Source organism: Molothrus ater, chromosome 6, assembly GCF_012460135.2.
Source record: "Molothrus ater isolate BHLD 08-10-18 breed brown headed cowbird chromosome 6, BPBGC_Mater_1.1, whole genome shotgun sequence".
Lineage (NCBI taxonomy): Eukaryota > Metazoa > Chordata > Aves > Passeriformes > Icteridae > Molothrus > Molothrus ater.
In genome coordinates, this window is record NC_050483.2 from 18,162,624 (window position 1) to 18,189,228 (window position 26,605).

Consider the following 26,605-nt stretch of genomic DNA (forward strand, 5'->3'; position numbering starts at 1 on the left):
TAACTAGCTCAAATCACCTTGACTCAGTTTCCCAACATACACCTTCTTGGGACACTCTTCCCAAAGATTATCTGTGGATCACATGTATTATATTGTGAATGCACACATCTGCATGGCAATTTTCTTCTTTTCCTCGTTTTGCTGGAAATAATCTACTTATGGCCAACACAGTCTGAACTATTCAAAACCAACTGAAGAAATGCATCTATCTTTCCATCACTGAGGAAGAGAAAATTCTGGCACAATTTCAGGGTAGATACAGAAGCTTTATGTCTCTTTATTCAGAGTTACTGTAATTGTAAATGGCTGGCACCATTCCCAGAACTGAGCTAAGGTCAGTGAGAAATCTGTAAATTAATAACTGTGAAGCTGATGTGATGTCTATGCAGGAACCAGGTTGTACATTCATGAAGCTTTATTGGAAAGAAAAGTTATGTTTCAGTTTATCCAAGAAAGTTTTAGAATCCTAGTATTGACAATTAGCATACCTTGGACCTACCTGGAGACAGTGGACCTGCTTCTGTCTCACCTTCACAGGAACTGCAAAATATGTGTTACTCTGGATTAATTCCATTGGTCCTACCCAAATGAACAGGAATTGGGTGAAGCCTCCTCTGAAAGCCAAGCCTAGATAAACTTGCTTTTCCTTTGGGAGTCCTATTTTACAAGAAGAGATTTGTCTGTTCTTCTGGTTTCATTCAGTCACAAGCAACATCCAATCAATCCAGTCTATAATTAATATTATTGATCAATAGATAATCGCTGTTGCTACTTGCATAATTAACATTTAAGAATTTCATTGTCCCAGAACACAGAAACACAGAACCAGAGGGAAGTTTCTGGTCAGAGGAAAGTTTTCTGCTATTGCACATAACCCAGACTCATTTAGATATGTATCAGTGTCTCCTCCCTTCTGAAAGATTGTTCAAAGTGTCTGTCTAAAGATAGTTCCCCCTGTAGCCTGATCTCTTACCCTCATTAGTAGCCCCGTAATCACGTTTTTTCTTGTGAGAATCCCTTTTGCTGCACAACTAACAATTTCATAGAATCATAGAATAGTTTGAGTTGGAAGGGGCCTTTTAAAGGTCATCTGGTTCAAGTAGGTAATATAGAACAAGGATTTTCATCTCCATTTTATACAAAAAGACAAAAATCAAAACTAATCTGAGATTAAGTGGAGAACTCATCCTACAGTACTGCCACCCCCACCCAGACTGCAGTTCTGCTAGAAAATTTTCCCATCTTCTTGTATTGCATGATAAGCAGAACACTACAAACTTTGGTAATTCTTCTGCTGGTTAAGAACCAGCAGCTACTGTAGAATTTTCAAAAAAAAATCAGCTCAGGTCTGCAGAAACAGCTTTGAAGTCTCGACTGTGGCATTAACCTCATGGTCTCACGTGATTGAAGTCACTGTGTTCAAGAGACGATGTAAGAACAGTTTCGACCACAGCAGGTGTTGAGAAGTTCATCCTCAGAAGCAATGAATGAGGCTGAGAGACTGATCCAAAGATCCGGAGGATGACAGGAGTCTGCAAAGTGAATTTACTTTTCTGTTACTGCACCTGGCATGAAAAGAAAGGGCAATGAGAGAATTCAGTTAATAAAACATCTTCTCTGATTCCATGAATCTGGGCATTTGTTTTTGCTCCTTTTCAAGGCTTATTTGAATTCGTAAACTGCAATCAGAAAGGAAAGCTTCATCAGGAAACATTTGGCACTTTATACAAAGCTGTATCTTTTCAAACTGAACTAGACCTGGAAAAACTTTTGATAACAGTTTTTAGAGAGTATTTGAACTCACACTGAAAGATGGGCATCCATAGTTTTATGTTGCCCTTGCTTCTATAAACAAGTGAACCAAACTACTGATGTCACCAAAGTTACACAGAAACTGTGTGTGGCCTTTGAAGGTGACCACACACTTCTGAGGTCCTGAGCCAGTGCTGAGTGACAGAACCTGTCTCCTCTCACTGCTGCAGGCTCGCTCAAGGAAAGTGAACACCCTCCTTGGCTTGGTAAATTTCTGGGGTACTAGAAGGCAATAAAAACACCAAGTAGTACCTTGTCCTGGTGTAGGGTCTCTTAGCGAAAAGGTGAGCTTAAGACAGGCTTCAATTGCGTTGGGATATCTCTTTAGCTTAAATCCTGACTCAGCTCTGCTGGGAGGGAAGAACTCTGGTAGAATCCCACTTTAAAGCAATACCCAGTGCAGATGCTGCACTAGAGGGATCTTTCCTTCCTTTGTGCTATTGCTTTAGAAAAGCAGATTCTGGTTCATGACCAAGAGATTCTACTCAGAATTAGTTGCATTACTGTGCAGTCAAGATGATTGATTGGGATGAAAGACATAGGGTAGCAAAGGTGAGATAGGGCAATGTACTAATATTTGAGCCACTGAGCCAGGACTGCCTAATTCCAGAAGGGCTTATTTCCTATTTCTTCCTAAAGTATAATGAAAAGTTGTAAATAAATTAGTAAATGTAAAATTTTTCTCCCTTTACATTTTTACAGGAAAAAGGAAACAAAAGCTTCTTATCTGAAAAAAATACTGAGAGCCAGAAAAGTATGCTTATACTCCCTTGTTTATTTAATTCCTGACTCCAGATGAATAAATGGTAACTTGAAATCCCTGTATATAAGTTATTATTATTTTGTGCCTCTGTTCAAGGCCCTCTACCTTTCTCAGTTTCTTTTGGGTTAAACTATTTCCTGGTTTTGGAAAGCTCAAGGATGCTGTCTGCACACATGTGCTTTTCCAGTGTATGGTATCCTGTCCCATGGTATGGGACAAGTCCAAAGCTTCTCTGCAACTGCCAGATGGTAATTTTTATCAAAGAATTGGTAGGTATAAATCCCAATGTTGTTACAACTGTAGTACTACTACAGGGCTTCATTCAGTTTAGCTGTATCACTGTGCTTGTTGTGGTAGGATTCCTCTGCAGGAGAAAGGCTTGCTGAGAAGCCTTAAAAATGGCAGACTTAAAATTAAAATATAAAAGGAAGAGCACTGGCTGCAGGATTAATGCCCCTGAGACACAGAATGTCTTTTCCTGATGATATTTATAATCCACACCTGGACCACATTGTTGGTGGTCCTTGCATTTCTTCTGGTATGAATTCCATGGTCAATGATTGAGTTACGACTTTGTTTTCAACATTAAAGTAAGGGGAAAATGAATTGATGTTGGAAAGGAGTTATAGTCAGTGACTCTTCCTCCACAGTTTTTCAGGAGCAACATTTGTTCTTTTTCATTGCTTGCTGCAGTGTAAAGGAACCTGTGGCCTCACTGTGCTTTTTAGGTTTGTTTTTCCAAGCAGGATTTAGCAGTGAAATTCATCTAGCTGTCTTCAGACGGGAAACAGCAGCTTTCCAATGTGTACTTGCTTTTTGTGCCAATGCAAAGCCACCATAAAATGTTACTGAATCAGAAAGGGGTTGTTATTTTCACTTCCCATCAGTGTGACAACATATGATGTGAAGGAGTGGAGAAATTGGGGCTTTAAAAAAATTTAATCAGGTCAAAGCACCAGTTTGCATGCCATTACACCCCTAGTTTGCATGCACTTTGCACAGTTCAAAGCTTACTCTGAATGCAACTCATGTACACTGGGGCTTTCAGCCATCACAGCAACAGCACCATTGCGAGCCACGCTACAGACAACAGCTCTGGCAAAAGTCCTCAACAAATCCCCACCCTGCAGGGCAGGAAATAAGGTGGCTGGAGTGCAGTCTGCAGATGTGGAGGGAGGAGATCAGCAGGTAGATAAATGGGGCCAGGCAGTTCTGCAGTCTGGAACAAACACTGTATACCCTGTGCACCCCTGTGCTCACCCATGTAATCCTAGGGCCAGCACCTGTAGCCTGAAGCCTGAAGTTAGCTTGGCTTCCTGTCCTAACATTCTAAGAGCCAAAGTCTCCTTTTTGCCTCAAGTGCCCTGCCCATCCCCAGGGTTGTTTCAGCTCCACAGTCTACGAGGTGATTTGTGCTTCCTTCTGGCTCAGCATCACTGAGCAGAGGCAACAATGGTCCTCTCTGCTCTGTCAAAGGAACCTTTGACCCTACACATCTGCTGCTGCTGCAGGCAGCCTGGAGTCAAGTTCAGCAAATACTGCACAGGCATGAAAAGTGATGCAACACACCACCATACCATACTAGGATTTTCCCTAGAATTTAAGCAGCTCAGGTTGCCTTTTCCATGGATAGCCTCTTTGGAAAGCCTTGGGATTCATCTATATTTGAGTCATTACCACGTATAACTTCCTCTAGACTACTAGAAGGAATCCCATCCTCATGGAGAATGAAGGATGTTTCCCTGTCCCCAAAATGACAGGAGAGACCTGATTTCCAGGCACTCTCTTTACAGCCTTGGCTCTGATTCTGCATAATGTGTGCTTAGAAAAAAGACTGTGTACTTACATTCCAGCAGCTAAGTTAGAATAGTGATGAGAAAAGATGTATCATTGGTATGCTTCTGTATGTTTTATGCACTGTCTAAAAGTTTCAGTAAAAATTCAGCTTTATTACCTAACTCAGCATGCTGGCTGAGACCCAGACAGATGCTCAGGTAGTGTTTCCAAGTACTGAAAACCATAAAACACATCCCAGTCCACAGAAATCTCACACCTACCCCAAAAGCCTTGCTTAACAGCCTTTTCAAGGCTGGATCTGTCAGCAGCTCCACTGTGTGGTGACAGTACATGGCAGTGACCATGGCATGTTGTCTTCCACAGGGAACTCCAGTCGTGTTTGTAAGCCGTCTCTTTGGCCATGAAAACTTGCTTTATCACTGCTCTTTGACTTGAATGCCTGCCCTTTTGGCTAAGCACTCCATCCTCTTTTCTTGAAACACCTTAGAAGAGACCCTGGGTTAACCCTTATATTGGTTGAACAGAAACTCCTGCTGCCTGAGCTGGGTCATGGGCATATGGCTGAACAAATCCCTTCAGAAGAAGACAGAAATTCAGAATGGAAATCCTCCCATGTCCACAAACTACTGTTATTTGTAGGCGCCATGAAGCTCCTACAGTACTGTGACTCACCTTCATTCACTTCCTTCACAGTCCGAGCAAAGACCTTTCGTTCCTAGACTTTCCCACTGTTAGAAACGGAGATGGACTTTTGAGAAAGTGAAATGTGTATCCCCCAACAACTCCTGACACATCACCACTGGCAGAACCTATCTTCCTTGGAATACACACTAGCTTCCCTTGTCCTGCCCTACAATGGCCACTTCCTATGCCATGCTGTGGTTGTGCTAACACAGACCATTCCAAGTAACCTTGCGTACCAAACATTGACAGCTGGCTAATATCTAAGTTATCAGTTGATTTCTCCCTGCAGTAGCAGATCAAGTTGCAAGTTGAGCTGCTGTTAAAAATATAATTTCCTTCTCATTCTCCTTAAAAGCCAGTGGAAACACAAGTGTCTAGGACACAACTATGTATTCATTGTTTACTGGTTAACTCCTGGCTTGTGGAAGCAGATTTTCAGGCGTGGATCACAGTTTCATTTTCTAGAGAATTGGGCAGCTGGACATATGCCTACAGCTGTTTGCACAGGTCACTTCTTTCTTCTTTGAGATATTCCACAACACACGAGCAACACACACAGCCCTTGGCAACCTGGAGAGTGAAATACAGAGACCTGGGGGGCATGGGGGTGAAGGGAAGGGAAATAAATAACCCCACCATGGGTGTGATTCAAATCTATTGACGTTAAAGGAAGTGATTTCAACGTGCACCATCTAATCTGCAAAGAGGTGCCAAACTAACTCTAAGCTGTTGGGTTTCCAAAAGCCCCACAAAGACCATATTTATGAATCGGTGTTGTGTTGATGACAACTGTTGTGATAATTCCTGGTCAGTAATCATTAAAATAAAATCCTTGCTCCAGCAGTGTGCTTGGCTGCAGCAAGAGCTGTATGTAGGTACCAGGGATTAGGGCTAATGACAAAGCTCTCTCTGGATGGAGAGAGAAAGGAGAGACAATAAATAAAAGAATTAGCCTGAGGAATATTTCAACCATGGTTCCATAAATATCATAGATAGGGAAAGATCTTACAGTAGGAATTGTCTCCAATTTGGACAAAGCAATATCTGAGTACTTTTCATCCAGCAAATTTTTAACCCTGTCTATGAAGGAACTTTATATAATTTTTCTGCTGCAGCAGGAAATGTTGCTTAAGCCCAACATTTTAAAATACCTCTGCCATGTGGAGATGAGCAGGTGACTCAGGACAAACATGCAGACCTCATCTTGGCCCTTGGATAGGTGCCGTCATATCACAGTACATTTATGAAATCAACAGCCACAATATGCTTCTGGAAAAAAAGCATGCCAGCCAGAGGGCAGATCTGCTTGCACAGTGAGTGCACCTGGCATTACAGCCTGTGCTGCAATCCAGACCATCTATAGGTACCAACCATCTATGAAGGGAGCAGCTCAAGGAGCTGGGACATCCCTCAGGATGGGCTCAGGATGGGATGTGCTGCTTGCTGCTGTACCAAAGCCAGCTGAATGACGGCTCAGAACAAGGTGGAATTTTTGTGTCAACAATGGAATCATTAAGACATGTGTCTGCAGGCTTCACACCAAATCCCTTTCTTGGAACAATACAAAGGGAGTTAAAGGGGTATTTTTTGTTGAACCTTAGACTGAGCTCCCCTGCTCCAGACTGCAGCACACAGACGGTGGGAAGTGCGTGCGGACAGACAGGACTTTGCTCTCTAAACCAGGCTGGCTCCTTGCCCAAGCCTCAAATGCAGCCTGTGAGGATTTGACTCCAGACAATTTGATGGATACTGTGTGGGTGCTGGAGGCAAGAGAAGCCAAGAAAATGAAATATCTGTCTGTCAGCTGCACTGTTTCCTGAGACATTTAATACAAATCCTTCACTTCTGTAAATATACTCTGCATGCTGCAATAGGTAAGGTGTGGTTCTAAGTGTGCTACTATGAGAAAAGCATGCAATACATAAACCAAAACTGAGAGTGTTTAATCTACAGATGAAATCAGATAGCATAATTCCTTAAAAGTGGTAATATTTCCACATGATGAATTAATTTATTTCTGCAAACAGGTCATAAATTATATGTCAGCACAGTAATCCCCATTTATCCCATTCTTTGACCTCCTCTGCAATATGCCTACTGAGTCTTTTCTACCTGCACTGCTTTTAACTTTATCAAGTGCCTTAAGCCCTCTGAATTTTGATAATCGATTGCCAACAACTGCAGTGATTAAACTGAAGCCTGAGCCATCCTCATTACTAAAAACTCACCACTTGCCTTTTCTGCAAATCCCATTTCAACAGCATTCCTCTCCTTTTCCCCTTTGTCTGCGTCTGAATGAAAAAAGATATGTGGGACCATTTCCCAGGGTTAATTTTTAATAGTATCCTCACTGCTGCAGCAGATGAAGTCATTTATTATCCAGCAGGCAGCATGCTAACATGCTAGGCAGTGGCAAATGCTGAAGGAGGTGACTCAGGCATAAGCAATCAGGCAGAGTTGTGCATTCCCACCTGCTCAGCACACAGAGCCCAGCATGGCATTTTAGTTTACCCTACACGTGCATCTTCATCCAAGGGACACCTGGATGCCAGCCATGCAGCCAGTGAGGTTTATGTGCTTCACAGTCATGTGCAAAGCACGTACACAGAGGCCAGCCCTGCCTCCACCTGGGCACTCTTTTCCTCTAAGAAAAGTGGTCATCCCTGCTGCAGCAATGTGTCAGACCAGGCAATTTGGCCCTAAATAACACTTTGTGATCACAGGCAGACTGGAGCTCAGCCTACCCACCTGTAAAACAGGTTTAATGGTAGTTGGCTTTTTTAATAGAAAAGCTGGGAGGATTACTTCATGTCTGAGATCTCTAGATGAGAATTGCTTAGTTGCAGAGAGCAGTTTAAAGGAACAGCTCAAAATTAGGGCCAGAGCAGGCTAGCAGCCCAGTGAGCAGGTAGAAATGACTACAGAAGCTGCACTGTTCTTGTCTCATTACCCAAGAGTCTCAGAAAGTCTGGGATGCAGATGATTCACAAACCAGAAAGTGCTTTTGAATTACTTATTAAGTAGGATTCATGTTGCTTTTACTGCTCTGGGATGCACAAGGTCAGGCTGCAGAATCCCTTTTGCCATCTCCTCAGAGTGAAATGTGGTGGTAATGGAGGGTTCACTCACCCATGTATCTATCACAGTTGTATTTTTGCCTCCACAGAGTAGACCAAAGGCCACTGAAGAAGTACATGAACCCTCCCTGTATCTGCAGTAAGCTTTGGATCAGACCTCAGTAAGCCAACAAGAACGTGCAGCTAAACATGCTACAACAAGTTCACTGGCATGTGCTGATCTGCAGGAGAGCCAGTCTGAGTGTGCTCCTGAAAACCAGGAAGGTCTTGACTAAGAAGGCAGCAGCTTCCTGTTTAGTCCTCACAAGAGCACCAGTGCTGCTTAAAAGAGGAAAGGCAGCAGTTCTGACCCCATTCCCTCACCTGATCACTGTCCCAGAGAAGCCAGAGGGAGGGTATTGCTTTACTCTAAATTCACTTTGTGATCACCTAAGTCCCCCAAATACCACTGCTAGTAAGCTCCAATGATTAAACAGCTCACTGAAGGGAAAGTACAGTTAACACCTTCTACCCCCATCAAAGCATACTGCTAATGAGAACTGGGAAATCACCCAGTGTTAATACAACATCTGGACATTAACACAAGCTATGGTAGTCAATGGCTAAAATTCCATCAATCACTTGGATTCATGTAACATTTGTGAACAGTGTTTTCGTACGCTAACCTCAGTATTTCCCCAAGTGAAGTCTGCTGACTGAAAATAGGAAACACAAAGTTGTGAATCTGAAACCAGAGAAGAAATTTGCAATATGTTGCTTTGGGCATCTCAGCTTAGGAATGTTGCAGGAGGTCTGACTTCTGAAATGTTTAGCACTGGCCCCCTGAAAACCCTCAGAGAGTATCTGGGTGATTTGCACACACACACACACACACACACACAGTCATACCACTGCTGAGCTCATGAACATCTGCCTGAAAAGTTACCTAGGAACATGAAATGGATATGCACCAGGTCCTGCAAGATGCAAGTGACTGCAGGTCCTCTTCTGTTTTTCACCTTCCCTGATGGAGAAGCAGCAGAGGAAAGGGGATGATCAAACTGCAGACAAAACCACCAAGATGCTGTGGTCAACTTTATGACTTCAGTGTGGGAAAGTTCTGTAATAAGGAAAGGAGTAACTGCCAGCAAAAAGAGAATCTGTGTGAAATAGGTGTAGAAATACCCTGGAGAGGTCAACTCTGTCATGTCTCTGACTGAAGGGATGACTTCTAGCCCTGTGCTGCTCTTGAAGGCACTTGTGTGGGAGGACTGTGCCCTCACTTTTACTAGGGATTTCTCAGGACAGTCTAGACAGGATAGTGACACAAGAGCAGAGCCTCACTGCCAAGGAAACCTTTCAGTATCTAACTTGGGTCTCACTTGATGTGGGAATACTGCTACCACCATAAGCTCCCAGGGAGCTCTATAACTCAGGATCTTTAGCTCTGACAATGAGCAGCTGCACTGCAGGACAGTGTCTACCTCTGCTATAAATAACCTCAAGGCTGAGGTCACCTATGGACTTGGTTACTGCAGCAGCATGTATTTGAGGAAATCACAGAGAGGGATGGAGGGGGAGCTGGAAACACTGCACAAGAGCATCAGGAAGAGGCTGCCACAGAGGAAAACACCTGTCCATAATGGAAAGGGACCAGATGAGCAAGCTTTACTAAGGTTGGGTAGGAATAGAGCATACACTGGTGTGTTAAGAGCACTAAGAAGCAGAGAGATGCTGGGAAGGCTGGATTCTATCCTCCTCTCCAGTCTGATGTATTGTATTGTATTGTATTGTATTGTATTGTATTGTATTGTATTGTAATGTATTTCTGCTTCACATCAGCTTTACTTGCTTGCATAGATAGGAACCAAGGCTCAGGGCATCTCCTCACAGTAGAAGGAAAATCAGAATTTAGTGAGGGAATTAACAGAAGAGAAGAAAAGGCTCAGCAGCTTGAGCATGATGATGAGAAGGAGGGCTGCATGGTAGGGTTAGAGACAATGTGTGGCCAGTATATTAAAAACAGTCAAAGGAAAAGGAATCAGTAGTTTAACTGGATAAAAACAAATGTCTTTAATTCTATCTAGTTCTACCATGTGTGCATGCCTGAATCATGCTGTGCAACACTGCTTTGAAATTTCTGCAAGAAAGAGATGTAGTTAGCAATTGTTCTTTGATGCTGAGGGGAAGAAAATCAGCATTAGCTGATGGAGAAGAAGAGTATTTTAAAAAGAATACCAATAATCTTTGTGTCTTCTCCAGGAGAACATGTGGGATGGTCTGAGATTTCAATACAAACTCATCTGGTACAGAGAGGCCTTGAACTACACAGATAAATCTGTTGCACATCAGTGAATGCAGAAATGATATAGAGCACAAGACATTCCTTAGCAACTCATCCTACTTCCACTCTGGAAATCTGGCTCCTGCCAGCAAAAGTGACAGATGACCCAGAGCACGGTAAGTGATCCAAACTGTCCCATGAAAAAACCTGGTAGCTTATCAGTTGCAAAGGGTTCAAACTTTTCTGTAGAGTTTGAAAAAGAAAACCAGATGGGGGCTAAATATCACAAGGGCTTCTTAACAAAAAATAAGGCTTCCAGCTTCCACAGACCTGAGTTATTGCTGTATGAAGACAAAGGCAAAAGCCCTCTCTCAGAGTGCAGTGATCTGAGGATCAGGCTCCAAGGGAATGATTGACATTCCATTCAGGCTGACAGCTAACAAAAGCTCCTGTACATATGCCAGCAAGCCACTGCCAGGAAAATCAGTGTTGCTCCCAACTTGCAGATTTCTGCATTACCAGGCCTCCTACTGTAGCTGACCCTTGCTGATCTACGCTGGCAGGCACAGCAGAGAGTGGAAGGAGACACAGGACCTCACCAACCCTGGCAACTTTTGATGAGGTGGGGGCATTTCTTGAAAGAATCAGTGTTGTTTCTCAGTGTCTCAGGCTCCAGATTCAGCACATGATCAGCTACAGCTCTCTGGAAAAAGCACAAATAGCCAGCAAACAGGAACACTGCAGAGGGCAGTGTGCTTCAGATCAGACTGAAATTATCAGGCACCTGTAGAAAGCCACTCTGCTTGTAAATACCCAGAGATCAAACCCTTATCTCATCTCTCCCCCCTGCTCACCCCACACAGCAAAATCTGAAGCCCAACCGTCCCATTATCCACTCAGGGGAGGGTCTCATGTTACCAAGTATTGCATACCACATCTAGGGAGATGTGATAGCTTTTCATTCCCACAGTGTCTCTAGAAGGAGTCTGACTGGGAAATGACCAGTCTCTGAATTATGTCTTGTGTGTGTGTGTGTTTGGGTTGTGGGGTTTTTAATAGCAAAAAAAGGAACCAGCAGCTGTCTGTATTTTTAAACTATGGAACACGAATCTCCTTCCACTTCCAAGCTCTGATTACAAAGTCTTTCATTTCTGCGATTCCAGAGCATCGTCTCTGCTAGTTTCTATTCTCAGTTCAAAATTGATCAAATCCAACTGTTAGCAAAATTTATTTCAGTCAACAGAAATCTCTTCTCTCTCTAGTTTTGGTGGGGCTTGAGCCAGGCACTTGGCAAGATGCTGCCTTGCTTATTTCAAAAAGGAAATCCATCATAAGCAAGATCTCGTCCTGGATCAGATAACACTCCAGAAGTGACAACTTTGCTCTGCTCAACGAGAACCTTCTGCAGCATTTCAAATGGTTTGGTTGAAAGAAACCTGAACACAATTATTAAGCAGAATTTAATCCAATATTAATGCCATTATTTTGGGGATTAAAAACAAAGTGGTCCCATTCACTGCTTGAGTCATCTGAAGCAATGCCGTGCCTTTGGAGATGAGATAGAGGAAGATTTTGTTGATTTATTGAGGACTGATTAATTAATTCAGTGGGTTTTTTTGTTAATTGATTATTCCAGGAGATCTTTCCAGTTCAGTGTCAGTCTTAAAAACCCTTTGCAGTTGGACTGCTGCTTCCAAATCTTAAGTATCTCCAAGATTCCCAGGCCCTTGAGATGACAAGTACACATTTGTGGCATTTAACACTTGTGATGTCTCTTGTGGCTCTCTCTTGGTACAACCTGCAGTAAGGATAAGCCCACTGACTTTTCCCAGTCTCTAGGAAACTGTGTTAAATGATAGTGTTGAACAGTTTTAGCTTGGTTCCTTTGAGATGACTTTCATTTATCTCAAGGTTTCTTTGTGTTGCAGGAGACTCAGATTTTTCCCAAGTCTTTTTATAGTCAGTCACTCACAGTACAAGAATTCATTGTCAAGAGTGAACTCTAGCTTTGCATCTCACATAGATTTATCTGATACATTAAGAGTTTATTTTCAAAGGCTTCTTTCCAAGTCATGCTATTGTCAGGGTTTGTTATCTAGCAGCATTTTCTCTACAACCTCACCAGGAAGCTAGAAGAGAATTGTCCATGAGTCACGAGAATTTTACCTGTGCATTCAGCTAGGCCCCAAGCAGCTCAGAAAGCTGGCCACTGTTTCTCAAGCATTAGCACTAGTGCATGAACAGCATAAATTTTAACTGGGAGAGAGTGTTTTTAAAATAGAAGGGGGAGCATACACTTCAGTCCATCACACAGCTGGAGCTGTGTTACTTGTGGCTCAAATCAGTAGTCAAGGGATTAAGAAACTTTCAGCTTTTCCTTCACTTTTCAAATCTGTCACACAGAAGACATCCTTTCCAGCTCCAGAGTAAAGCATACCCTAGACCCACTCCAGATCTATAAATGAGCCAATCCTCAGCACAGGGTAATTCTGCTGGTCTCTGTGCACAAACAACAGTTTTCAAAACTGTCCTCCTCTGAGCTAATAAACTCAGCTTGTATTTCCTCCCAAAGTGGTAACTTTGACAGTTTCCCCTCTCTGCCCTCAGCTGATTCCTTTTGCCATTTCTACATTCACTTACTAACCCAAGCAAGGTGATTGGAAATGAGTCTGTCCTTCCCAGAAGCATCCCTGTAAAGAGAATGGGTTTGACTTACTTCACTTAAAAAAGAATAAAGAAGGACAGTAAAATAATGGAGACTGTCAGAGAATGCAAGCCAAATTAATTTCAGAATTGGTTCATCCCTTACTGGCATCTTCAGAGTTGCATCAGCTTGGAGGAAATGGATTTGTCTTTGTGTTTCTGAGAATCCAGCCTTGTTTCAATTCTTCTGAACGCTTCCTTCTTTCCTTCTGACTGCACTTCAGCTTTGATCCAAGTATCAGATAGGCCCACAAGGCAGATGACTTGCACTGAATTGAACACAAACTTCTACTGACAGGTTCTGCTACCTAGATGATGCATGACACACAAGTGAACAAAACTGATAAGGTCTCAGCTTCTTTCCCTCTTATAGTAACAAAGCCCCTTGTAATGATATATTTTTTTCTGTTCCATAAGCTGGTTGCCATAATTAGTTACTTGTGTTACTCAGTCATATACAAAAAGGAAACAATTTGCATTCCCTAGAAAGATATAAATTTTTAAAAGTTGATTACTTATCAGTTTGCTTTCTGCCATGACCCTACTCATTCTCTAAGCTCAGGGAGAGATGGGCAAGAAAACATCCCAGTATGAGAAAAGAACTTGCACGTTTCTTGAGTCTAGTGTATCTTCAGGAGGATTAAGTTAAAAAATCATGAAGAATATTGTGCAATGGGGAAGCAAAACTCACAGAGATCTCTGCTTTTCTCAGTATGCTGTCAGAGACATTGTCAGAGGGAGCACAATGACAGAGCCTTCATGGAAAACACCTTCCAGTAAAGTTTCAGTCACACAGAAAAAGCATGCATTCAGGAAAACAGACTAGGATGAGCTCAAAAGCCATGGAAAGAACCAGAAAGCAATCTGCATGATTAAAAGTCAGGTGAACTTGTAGATATGGTTACAACACGAGACCCAGAACAATAGCAATTGACACCAGTAATCTACTCTCTGTGTCTGCTGAGAACTAATAAACCCTCCAGTATATCAAAAATATATGGTGGATATCTGGATGTATTTAAGTATGTATCCTTGGGAAGCTAAAAAAATTACTGTTACCTACCTTGCTGATGATTTTGATGATCACAAGAAGACTTTTACATAGTCTTTTAAGTTTTTTACTAGGGAGAAAGAAAGAATAATTCAACTTAGGTGTTTCTAGTAAAAACCACTCAAAAAAAGACTCTAATTTTAAAAATGTAGCTTTGATCTGTAGATGATGAGGAAGTTCAGTTGCTCACTAAGCTCTTGGCATGTCTGTATGTCACACAGTGGACAGCTAAGTTTATGTCTAGTCTACAATTCCCCTCTCACAGAAGTTAAAGCGGGGGTGAAAATATCAAGGAGTTGATTTTGGGTCACAGTACCTACAAAAATCAGTAATGTACCTTCACAGACTGAATTTAGTGTGTTGGTACAAAAAGCCATGACAGGATAAGCATGTTGATGAGTTACGGCCTTCCAACTGCAAGCTGCGTACAGTTTGGTGAAAACAATCATGAAAAATTGAAGGTATGGGAATTGAAGGTATTTCAACTTCACTGCACATTTTGTTTTCGGAGTTTTACTGTGGCAGTAAGGACCTAAGATACTCTCACTTTCCTTTTCATTGCCCTGCATGCCAGTGGACCCAGTCCTTGGTTAGCCTTCCTTTCCTGTCAAGCAAGGCTCACAACAGTTAGAGCCAGACATTTTCCGAGAATTAAACTCAAGTTTGGAGAAAGGAAGGAATAATCTGCTCAGGAACAACAATTTTTTTACAAATAGAATGGGCTATGACCTCAGAAAGTGTAAATCCGTGCTCTGAAAAAAGCATTGAGTTACTTTGCTTTGCCACAGCTGAGGATCTAGTCCCAGTATTTTGCTTTTTTATCAAAAAGTATATGGGGAAAGAAGACACTTTTAAGCTGTTATCACTCTCTGTGTCTTTGCAGGTTTGTGCCATCACCCTCTGCCATTGTGTGGTTGTGACTCACCAATAGGTGATTCCGTCTCTGTCTTCCAGCAGTCTGCAAACAAATAGTCCTCAGGTATCTTATAGCCTGATGTGATCTGGCACTGAAGAATGAACAAGAGAGAGGCAGTTTCAGTCAACTCTTCCGGTGTTTCTTGGTTCTTGGAGGTCACTGAGAAGCCCAGGAAGCATGAAACTGAGGTTCACCCCATAGCTGGGCCTATTTTAGTACCTATTTGGTGCTTGCTTCCTGACAAGTTCTTCTGGGCCACCTAGGCACCAAAAAAGAGAAGCCTGTTTTCAGGGTGCTTCAAAAAGCAAGATTCCTGCATGCTCCAGTACCCTGCCCGCTCGTTAGACACGGCTACAACAAGACGAGACAGGTAGCCCGGAGAGGCGGCGCACGGTGCGTGCGTGTGGCTGCCTGTGGAGGAGCCCCTCACCTTCGTGTGTGCGCGGCTCTGCCCTCGGCTCGCTCGGGAGCGATGCTGGCTCTCCCTCAGCTGCGGCCCTCGCCTCCCTGCACAACCGAGAGCTCACTCAGAGTCAGGAGGGCTTGTTAGAAGCAAGGGAAGAGTTTCGAGGTAGGTTAAAGCTTCAGCCTTTTTGTTTGGACCTGTCTGTTTGCGTGCTGGTTTTTGGAAAAGTGCTCCGGCAGGTTTGTTTGTGCTGGTGCAACAACACGTTTGTGAGACCTGAGAAAACCTGCACAACTCTCTCTACGGGTATCCTTAGAACGTGTTTAATCTGCTCTTGATACAAGCTCTGCAGGGCATGAGCTTTCTTTTTATTATGTGTCAAGCATAGTATCTAGAACAATGGTTTTTAGACCGATTTTCAGATTACTAGATACTTTTCTAATGGAAACAATAAATTGTTAAAGTGTGCTTGAAATATATGTCAGAGAGAACAGTCCTTTTCCAGTACCAGGAGTGCGTACTTTATTTGGCATCGTATTCTGCATCAAAGCTTGATTACTTCTGCAAGCTGCTGGAAAATACAGTGACTATGCAATCTACTCTATCCAGTTTCCAAATAGTAATAGGGGAATCACAGTGCCCAGAGTAGAAAATGTCTGTTGTACTGTGACAGAATGGGAAGCACTGCATTGACAGACCCGATTTCAGGACATGAACCTTGAGTCCATCAATATTTACTAGCTCTGCTTCAGCGGTGCTCCTTGTGGCACCCAAATAGGATCAGACGAGAGCCTTTCGACACGCTTGGACCTTCATCTGAAATTGCAGTAATTCTGCTCAGACCGTGCATATCTCTGCTGCTAAGTCTAACTGAAACTCATCTGCCTTAAACTGAGCCAATTCAGGTGTCTTTCCTTTGTGGCCTTAATTGCACTTGAATAATTTGGAGTCATCTATTTTTCTAGGCATTTCCAGGGGCCAGATAAATGCACCCTGTGAGCCGAGTTTAGCGCATCACGTTATCAGGCAGGACCGTGACCGGCAATCAATGCTACATTTCAGGGGGCTCCGGTCCTCCTCCCCAGAACGCCTCCGTGGGGCGCCGACAAAGGCAGCGCAGTCCCGGGCAGTCCTGCGGGGAAGGGCGGGCTGCGGGAGCGGCGGCCGCCAGGCCTTCCCCTCCCCTCGGGTGCGGGGCGCTCCTGCGGAGGGGCCGCCGCGGGGCGGGGAGGGCAGACGAGTCCCGGCGGGGAAAGGACGCGATCCCGGCGGCTCCCGGGGGGCGGGGAGCGGTGGCAGCAGGGGTCACCCGCCGGGGCGAGGCAGCGCCCGGCCCCCCCCCCGCGCAGCCGCCGCCGCCGCCCCAGGGACCGCCCCGCGGCCGGGCCGCGGCGGGCGGGCGGCGGCGGTGACTGACAGGCGGCGGGGCCCACCCGGAGGGCGGAGGCGGCGGGGGCCGCCAATCAGGGGCGGCGGGCGGGCGCCAAGCGGCGGGAGGGCGGGGCGTGGGCTGGGCGTGTGCCGCGGCCGCCGGCGGGGCGCGCTCCCGCTCCGCTCCCGCTCTCCCCGCACGCACATTGTCCGGGCGCGGCGGCGGCACAGCGCCCCGGCGCCCCGTGCCAATGCGGGGCGGGCGCGGCACGCCGGGGGCGCCTCCACCACCGCGGTGGAAACTTCCCCTCGCCGCCGGGCCGACGCGCGGCTGAAGCCCCCGGCGGGGAGGAGCGGAGCGGGGTTTCGCCCGCCTGGGGGGCGCCTCGTCTAGTTTGGTTTTTCCTACATTGGAAGGGCAAAAGCGAATACTGTTACCCGGCTTTAAACTTCCGCGCTCCGCTCTCCAGGACGCGCATCCCGCCCGGCGGGGTGGGCGAGCCGGTGAGTGACCGCCGGGAGCGGGCTGGCGCTGGGTCGCGGTGGGTGGGACGCGCCGTCGCGCAGGGGCAGCGCCCACCGGCTCGGCGGGGACGGGTCGGCAGCGCCGCCGCCGCCACCTGTTAGCGGGGCTGTTCCCCCCCCGCCGCCAAGTTCGTACCCCCACCGTGCTCGGGCTGTCCCCGCCGTGCCCAGGGCGGCGGTGAAAAGGGCCGGACCCTCGGCCCGGTGGGCGGCGGCGGGGCCCGGGGTGCTGGGGGCGGTGGCGGCCACCCACCTGCTCGCCTGGCCGCGCCATGACTCTGCTGCCTGGGCGCTGCCTGCCGACCCGAGCCCCGGCAGGCCGCCGGGGTGGGAGGGTGGTGGGATACCACCGAGCCGCAGCCTCTGTACCCCCTTTGCCCTCCCTGCTCTCTGCCCTCCAGCCCCTGCCCTCCTTCTGCACCCACTGTGCACTCCTCCTGCTCTCCTCCCAAGCTGCAGCCCTTTTTCCTTCCCTCCCTTGCCGTCCCGCTCCCTTCCGTGTCCCTTAGCTGCAGCCGTGTTCGCCTCCTCTTCTTCGCGCCCCCAGTTTGCAGCCCACTGCACCCGTCTTCCCTCATCCCCTTGCATCCCTCACACTGCTCCTGTGATGCTTCAAAGGGGGAACCCCGGACTCCCCACTCTTTGCCAAAGCAGGTACCTGCTGGGCTCTGACACCCCCCGGGAGAGGCCAGCTCCATGGCCGTGCCAGGCCCGGAGCGAGGCGCGGAGGGGGCAGGCAGGTGGCGGAGGCGCAGGTATTTGTGTGCAGCTGCGAGCAAGTGAGCGAGGTCCCCCGTTCTGCGAGCATGCGGCTCTGCGGAGCTGGTGACACCTCCCTCCTCTCCCTCCCTCCCTCCGTCCTAGGGACGCTCCCCGCCGGGGCTCTGCGGCGTGCCGAGGCTTCCTGCGCCCTGCTGCCCTGCAAAGGGTGTTGCGGAGTCCGGGGCTGCAGCGTCTTCACCCCAAGTGAAGGTGCATCTGATGGCTCGCTTGGCCCATACAGGTCCTGAGTGGGAATGTGTTTTAAAATTACCTCAAGCAGTGGAGCGAGCCTGGAGACAAAAGAGATGATGAGAAGTCAGAGTGGACTGGCGAACTCTGGAGCTGCTGGAGAAATGCTTAGGACAGCTGGAAACAGGACTGTGCAGCAGGAATGGCTTGTTAAGCCATTGCATGGCAAGTCAAGCCATTGATATTTCAGTGTCCTAAGTTGGATGGTCATATCTCTTGTAGCCTGTGATATGCAAGTTGCTCCTGGGTAGGTCTTTGAAATGCAGAAGGGGTATGAACTCCTGGTGAGGCTGTGTCAAGATGTACTTCAGTCTGGTTGGCATGGGTAGGATGTGCAGCTTGGAGCAGGAACTGGTTTTGAATGGAGGAAAACACATGAGGTTTGGTGTGTGCTCAGCTAAAGAGTTGCTGTAGTCAGAATTGCTGATATGTTTATCCTTCACGGCTCTGAAGTATTTTAATTGTACAGCTGGTGATTTGTGTGATTTTCCCAAGTGTTTTTAAGACAGCCATGTCTGAATCCATGTGTATCACCCCTCTGTGTGTCTGGTCCTTTCCTTCTCCTCATAAAATGTCTTTCCTGTGTGATTAATAATGTGCCAACTGCTTCATTTTAGCACTGGGGAGGCTGATGCTGATTGATTTCCCTGTTCAGTCTTCTCGGTGGGTCTGGAAGCTGATGGGTGTTATCACTGCAGAAAAGTCTGCTTTTGGGTGGGAGCTGTCAGCATGTCTTTTTTTTTATCTCAGCGAACCTCTTACTTCTTTTAATTAAAAAGAGATGAAGTATGCGTGGTAATACCCTTCATGTTTACATTAAAATGATCTTGTAATTAGCAATAATTATCTCAGTTTGGGATATTGCTGAGATATTTAAACAGGACTTATGACCTGAGGGACACTTTTCTGGCCCCAGGGAGTTGCCCTTGTTGTGGTTCTCTCCTGTGGTGAGTTTGATTCTTGGCTGCTGCCAGTGGTGAAGGTAGAACAGCAGTGGGAGTAGCCTCGTGTTCCTCTGATGTCAGCCTAGAAAGCCATGGCCACGGTTTCCTCCTGAGCCTGGTTCTGCTCCCCAGGGCTCCCTGGCAGCCCTGCCACCACGTGTGTGGAGATGCCCTGCCTTTGATGGCTTTCACCCCATGGTCTGAGGATTCTCAAGGGGACCTTGCTATTGTCTTGGGGAAGGGGGATAAAAACAGGCTGAAAAATGGCCAAGTGACCTTTTTTTCCCCCTGGTTCTCCCAGGGAGGTTTGGAAAAGGCTGCTGATAATGGGAGACTTTTCCCTGTGAGAGTACAGATCCTGAGGCATCCTTGTTCATCTTTCACCTGCCTTCCGTTTAAGAGGAGAAAAGCTCAGCTCAAACATAAGCATTTGCTTCCAGGCTGGATATGGCTCCCTCTGCCTTCCCTCCTGCTACCAGTGCACCCCAAATTTACCTTTCTGTTAGGCTGCCCTTGATTTTCTTGAGGTGAAAAATCTTTACGGAGTAGAAAAGTTGGGGAAAGCATTCAACAAAATAAAATCAAGACAAAAAGTACTGCCTATAGAGAGGGATTCCTTGTGGGAGGGTGGTGATTCTCTTCTGTCTCTCAAGATGAGTTATGCAGTATACTGTATTTTTGTCAGTCTAGGAAAAGCAAAATGGTTGTGCTTCAAGTAATCTTTATTTGTAATTTATCTCCAGCTTTCTATTTCAACGTTTTTGAACTGTAAACTTAGAACCAGAACTTAGTGAGCAGCAGATAAAAATGCTGAATGTATTTGACTTTTACTTGTATTAATCTAATAATATATTAATGACATGATATTTGATCAGCTCTATACCTGGCTGAAGACCACAAAATAGTCTTAATCAAACAAATTATTTGACAAATACGGATGAGATGAAATTAATGATCTATTTGCCAACTGCCATTCAGCTGATCTGTCATGGCATGTTCCTTGTTCACTTATCTTTCTCTTCCAGTTTTCATTCCATTTTTGCATGGTTGATCTTTTCCTGAACTGTCCCTGGTATCTGTTTCATTTATCTCTTTAGTGTCATGGTTTTCCTTCCATTCTTTCTTCTGTCTCTTTCTTGAAGCTCTCTTTCCATGGTTTTTTAGTCTAAATTAGCCTTTTTTCTTCTTTTTCTCTACCTTCCTGGTGGAGTTTTTTATTGAGCACTTCACAGTCAGCTCATCTAAATCTGGTATGTGTTTAAACCCATAAAAATGTAAAACTGAACCCAGACTGTGTCTGAGTATGAAGATGTTTGTTTGGTGGTAATGCTTCTCTGCCTCTCCCCATGTTTTCTGGCTGTTGCAGGAAGGGTGTTCCTGCAGTTCTGGAGGTTTTCCCCAGCTGTCATTTTTCCTTGTGTTCTCCTTATGCTTCTTTCAAAAGTGAATTTGACTTTGTATCTTAAGAAAGCAACCAGGATCAAATGGCAGCCCTTGTGTTGTTCCCTGGTTGTGTATCTGTATGCAACCTGCTTCCATCTGCTGTCTGACCAAACCCAGCCTTCCTGCCAGGCAGTTTTCCTTTCCTCCTGGCATCATCCTTCCACCCCACTAGGTTTACAGCCAGGAGTGGTCTTTCAGTAGAGCAAAAGGAACGAGTGCTTGGATGTTTTCTGGTTTTCCTATTACTTGCAGTCTGTATGAAATTCAGGTTGATGAGGGTAGGTGGCAAGAGGTGAACAGGTCATTGTGCAGGCTATAGTGCATGACTGAGCAGTCACAATATTCAACTTTGATCTAGTATACAAAAATGAAAGTCTCTTAAGAAATGACGTTTCTGTTATAAAGTAGACTTTGTTTGGTGGTTTGGGTTTTTTTTTTTACCCCTGGATGAGATCTAGGGCTGGGGAAGATAATTCAAAAATAATGAAAGGAATAGAAAACCTTGTCTTTCAGGGGAGGAAATTTGCTCTGCCTTGGCAATAAAGCTCAGGCAGTCCAGAGGGGTGTGATGGGGGCGCTCAGAGTGCGTGATTCGCCTCTGCTGATGGTTGCAGTGATGTTGCAGCAGTGCATGAGCTAAGCTGTGTATGTCATAGCTGACTGCTTGAAGTACTGGGAGTTATGCCACGATGCTCCCTTGTACCCTGAAGGAAAGGTCTGTGCTGTACCGAAGTGAACAGTTCCACCTCTCCTCTGTCTTCCGAGGGGGTCTGGGGAACACTCGGGTGCACTGATACAGAGAGCAATCCAGGCAGCACATTGTTGCAAAGCAGAATTGATTGGGGAGGATGGAGCCAAGAGGAATATTCTTTTGCAGTTAATTATTTACTGCAGGGAGAGACAGAAGCTGGTGATGTTTGGTTTATAATTCCAGCTATCCAGAGGTAAATACTTCAGGATGATCTGGTTTATTCTCTGTGTTTCTAGCTATTTCTCTGTAATGTGGGACCAGCACTGTTTAATGACCAGCTCAGTAAAACCAAAACCCTGTTATCAATTTCTCACCAGTGGGGTATGGTTTTATAGCTTCCTCTGTGTGGTGCTAACTGACCTGAATGCCTACAGAGAGAATAGTATTTCCATGCTTATTGTCTTAATGCATGACCTGCCTGTGGTGCCCATCTGACAGCAATGTGGGCTCTTGGAACAGCTAATCTCTGCTGAAAGATGACTTTGTGGTTAAAGCCAGAGGGTTGTGAACTGGGGAGTCGTGACTCCCCATCTGGCCTTGGCTAAGCTGGTTGCTTATTTCACTGGACTTTTCTTTAGGAGGGATACTGACCTAGCAGATAACCAGCAAATATCCAGCCTATCTGTTGAAGGGGTAGGATGCCCTGGGTGAGGCACTCTGATAATGCAGAGCCAGTGGCAGCCCAGGTACTTGTATAGTGCTGTGCTGTGGGCCAAACTTGAAGAGGATTTTTCCTTTTGCTTAGCTAAATACATTATAGATCAGACTGCTCGTATGCAAGTTAAATTTGAGAGCTGGTGGAGCTGAGTTTAAATGTGTGTGTGTGTGGGAGCAATAACTTGACGAATACAAAAAAGAGACATTGCTGCAATGTCTCTGGGAAGATGCCTGTATGTCTTCTGCTTGTTTAGCATCCTTGAGAGAACAGCAGACGTGAAGGAGAAGCTGTGGCCTGTGAAATGAAGAAGATGTCGTGCTCTTATTGGGAGAAGAGGAGCAAGATCTAAAAAGCCAAGGAGTAGGAGTAAAATGAGGGATGCAGGTGTGCACAGCGGGGGCCGCTCCAGGCTGCCCTGTTCTCCCTGGGTGAGGCTCTGCAGAGAGAGAAGCAGGGAGGAGATCAGTGGAGAAAGGCATTGTGGAGTCTGCTGCTTTGCAGAGTGTGCACTGGCTCTCCTGCTGGTCAGGGCTGAACCATGGCTGGCTGGAAGTGGAAGTGCATGGGGCCACATTCCCTGAGAAGGGCAAAGCAGTGAAAAATCTCCCAAGAGTCTGGCCAGCAAGTGCTTGTGCCTGAGGCAAGCTGGGATCTTGTTTAGAGGCTTGCTGAGAAAGAAGTGAGCTCTGTTCATCGGCAGATTTTTGGGGTAACAGGCAGCCACCGTGTTGGCCTGCTCCAGGATCACATTGAGCGCTCTGACACTCTGTGCTATCTTCAGCAATTCTGTGGCTTACATCCAGCTCTATTCAGCCTGCTTCAAACCATGTGTATAGAATAAGCATGAATGTATAAATTTGGAGCCTTCAAATGATGGATTCCATCCCACCCCAGATAGCCACTTCACGAGACAGAGCAGTATTCCTGGTGTGGCACGAGGTCCTCTGTTTCTGTAGCAATTGTAGCAGCTATGCTCCTTCCCTGCTAATGGCTTTGCATTGGATGTCAGGGGCTTAATGATATGTGAGGGACTGGAATTCCTTCTCCAGGAAAAGGCTGGGCCTGAGAAACCAGGCTTTAGTTGATATGATCAATAGATAAAACAGTAATTGATTATGTTAAGTAAATAAAACATCTCTGTTTCTTGTATGGGACTGATCCTGGCATGTGTGTATGCTAATTTTATTTTTTTTTTTTTCATTGTCTCCCCTTGGATCTCTGTCTGTAGATGCAATGGCTCTTTTTTGGTCCCACTCTGCTAGACTCCTGCTGTGAACAGCACAACTCTGCTTTGTAGAATGCAAACCTAGCAAATGCTGGTGAAAGCAGGAGGTACCTCCTGCCTGGTGTGTGCATGCACAGCCCTTGCTTTCCCCCCTTGTGTGCAGAGGATGAATACATAACCTTACAATATAACCTTGGTCATGCAAGGTTTCTCCCAGTTTTGTATCTCCTGGCCTTTTCCTGATTTGCATTATATTGTAAGAGGCCAGTCAGTTTTTTCTGGAGGGCTTGTCCCACTTTCCACACAGGCAGCCCTGGGCGAGTGGTCTGCTCCCTGACCTGCTTTGACAAGCATGTGCTGGCTTCTTGCTCCACTGATGTGGGAGGCAGGGTGAGGATAAGTGCTGGGGGCTAGGCAGGGGGAGGACATTGCTGTGCTGGTTGGTGGTGTCACCTCCCATCTGGCAGTCAGCGTAGCTGCTGATGGATGTGGAGGTGCACACAAATCCCTGCCTCACTTTCTGCCTCATGGTTCTCCTGGGGTGTGTGGTGGCTGTACTGAAGTCTAAGAGAGTCAGATCTGCTCTCTCTCCTCTTAAGAGTACAGCTGCATCTCCTCCATTCTGTGCTACTCAGTTGCAGCTGATGGCTCTGCAGCTATTCTGGTGGTCCCTATAATTTCCAAATATCAAGGTACTGATTCTTAAAACATATCCACTGGAAAGAAATTACTACCATGACCATGGTGGAGGTAGAAAACAGAGATGTGAGAGAGTCAGATCTAGACCTGGAAAAGTGCTTCAGCCCCTGCTTTTCCACAGAAATGAGGCTGTGTACTGATGTGGCTCATAGGCACAGGGACATGTGCAGGGTCTCGCCAGGTCTGTGGCAGAGCAGAGAGGTAGATGGATAAGGGTGGAAATCTCTGATTCATGAGCAAATTATAATCATCTGACCCCACAATTACTGCACCTAATTATCAGGGGCTGGATAAGATGTCCTCTGCTTCACATTCCTTCTAGGATGAACACATTAGTCTGTGTTCAGTAGACACCAGTTTATACCTCTGCTGTTCCTCTTCCTCTCTGGGGTACATCTCAAGCAGCCACCTTTTTCCAATCTATGAAGTGCCCAGGCTTGGCCGCCCCTCATATCTGCTAGAAAATGAAAAATTGCCAAGCATCTACCAGTGCCTATAGCTGGGACAACCACTGGGCAGGGAGAGGAGACACATTATTACAACCCCTTGTTTTACAGCTGAGAACTGGGGAATGAAGATTCACATTAACAGGAGGAGCCTAGAGCAGAGCTGAGAACAGAAATTGTTGTCCTAGTCTGGCACTTTGACTGCAAGGTCAGCTTCCCATTTCCTTTGGTAACTGAGGAGTGTCAAAAGATTCAGCACCCAGCTATTGACATGTTGCTAAGCTGATTTTCTGATGAGAGAAGTGTTTTCTTATCACAATGAACTCTGATAAGGTGGGGGTTTATTTCCTTTTATCATTTTAACCAAGGCTGTCTTGACTGTTATTTTAATATTTTAGCTGTCTGGTCTTAGAAGTGATGTGAGGGGAGGGTTGGGATGGCAGTCCTTTGCATGTCAGTCTTCCAGGCTGAAAGTGGGGCTTGTGTCCAAAGAAATGGATAGATATCCCCTGGTAAAACAGTAAGAAGATTTGGTCAATTGAATAGAAATGCTGGAGGCTCCTGGATGGGGATTGTTTTAAAAACCAGAGGGCTTTAGGATCTTAATTTGTGTTGGTGGCAGATGATTGCAGAATGAGCAATCTCCCTATTGGTCATCCGCACCGAGGCACTTTTTGTGGAAAGATTTAAAAAACAAGGTATAGTTAATTGACCAAATTTTTGAGGTTAAAAAATAAAACAAACTTCCTAGAGGGTAAAAAAAAAGGTGGGTTTCTTCAAGAAGCAAAAACTCTTCACTTTTTGTTACGAAGCAGTTTCCGAGGCACTTAATCTAATCTTTCCAAAACAAATCTCTGGCAGCCAGGGCTCATGTGTTTTAAAAAACAGTGTGGAAAGGAATGTATCGTGACAGTTTAATTTGTTGCTGAAATATGCACACCTCTGGGGTAATTCAGAGCAGCCATGATAAACCTGTTCAGGATAGGAGGTGAGCAAAGGGAAGCTGCTGAGATGAAACCGCCCATGCAGAGGTGTAATTCCTGGAATTTAGGTTTGTCTTCTCCTTTGATCCTAATGGGGCTGTAGCCTGTTCAGATATTCTAAACAGGGCAGTTGTTTCTGAGTCCTTGCTGTGGCAACAAGGGAGGTTTTGGTGGTGATTCTCTGTGGAAGAGCCTCTGGTACTAGCCAGCTTTAGAGATGAAATGGGGGAGGATTACAGCCCATAAGGTACAGGTCCCTGGCTGGGGATTTGTACAGGCCCAGGGCAGCTAGTTGGATTTTGTAGTCACCAATCCCTGGATGCAAACTGAGCTGTGAAAGCTGGCTTGAAATTTCTACTGTTTTAAAGAAAAAACAAGGCAATTGCCTTGGAAAGGGAAAACAAGGGTGCTCTTGAGAAGGCGAAGGAAAGCCCTCCTGAGTTTTAGTGGAAGATGTGCAGTTTAAAAAAAAAAAAGATGTATAGAGTTGCTTATCTGAAGTGTGCTCCTTGTGAAGAGGTGGGAAGCTGAGTGCCTAGGAGAGGGCTGGGCTTTCTCAAAGCATGCTACTAAGTACATGCTTTTTCTGGCAAGTCCTGCAATTGCATTGCAACAGGGTTGTGAGGTCTTGTTCAGGTTCAACTGAAGTTGGTTGAACCTTATTGACTGCAGTGGCTGGGCTGATGGGCAGTGCAGCATCTCTCAGGTCAGTTCAGGTTCATCTCCTTTGTTTCAAAGTCTCTGTGCCTGGAATTAGTTTATTCAATTTGCAGCTTAGAGCAATTACAGAAGAAATCCCGGAGGAGGAGAAAAAGAACACTACCATCTGAACTGATCAAAATAATCAAATGGGTTGTGTTGTGGAACTAGGATGTGACTGGCAGCTGCTGCAAAGAGGTGGATAATCAGCAGTCACACTTCCTCAGCATGGCTTGCTCTCATGGGGCATTGGGAGCAAATACTGTTGGGATTAGAATGCAGAGAGATAATGTTTAAAATCTGAGGTAGGAGCCTGTGAGCTTGGTGACAACTGAATGCTGGGGTAAAAGAAAAAGCTTTGCCAACAGTAAGTCACAC

General features: G+C 45.7%; 1 protein-coding gene and 1 long non-coding RNA gene across 3 annotated transcripts in view; one reads left to right on the forward strand and one right to left on the reverse strand.

The window, feature by feature from the left end:
- Positions 1-18,123, reverse strand: LOC118687940 (uncharacterized). The gene is made up of 4 exons (XR_004980408.1): positions 18,027-18,123; positions 15,076-15,157; positions 14,163-14,220; positions 1-1,565 (listed from the first exon to the last, which is right to left on the reverse strand). It is a non-coding gene; the product is annotated as an uncharacterized LOC118687940 (long non-coding RNA).
- Positions 17,018-26,605, forward strand: part of HRAS (HRas proto-oncogene, GTPase) — a 39,913-nt gene continuing 30,325 nt past the window's right edge. Inside the window, exon 1 of one of the 2 annotated variants that reach the window (XM_036385158.2) lies at positions 17,018-17,347. The gene's annotated coding sequence lies outside the window, so the exon portion shown is untranslated. The remainder of the gene's footprint in view (positions 17,348-26,605) is intronic. The other variant, XM_036385156.2, reaches the window with a different exon arrangement.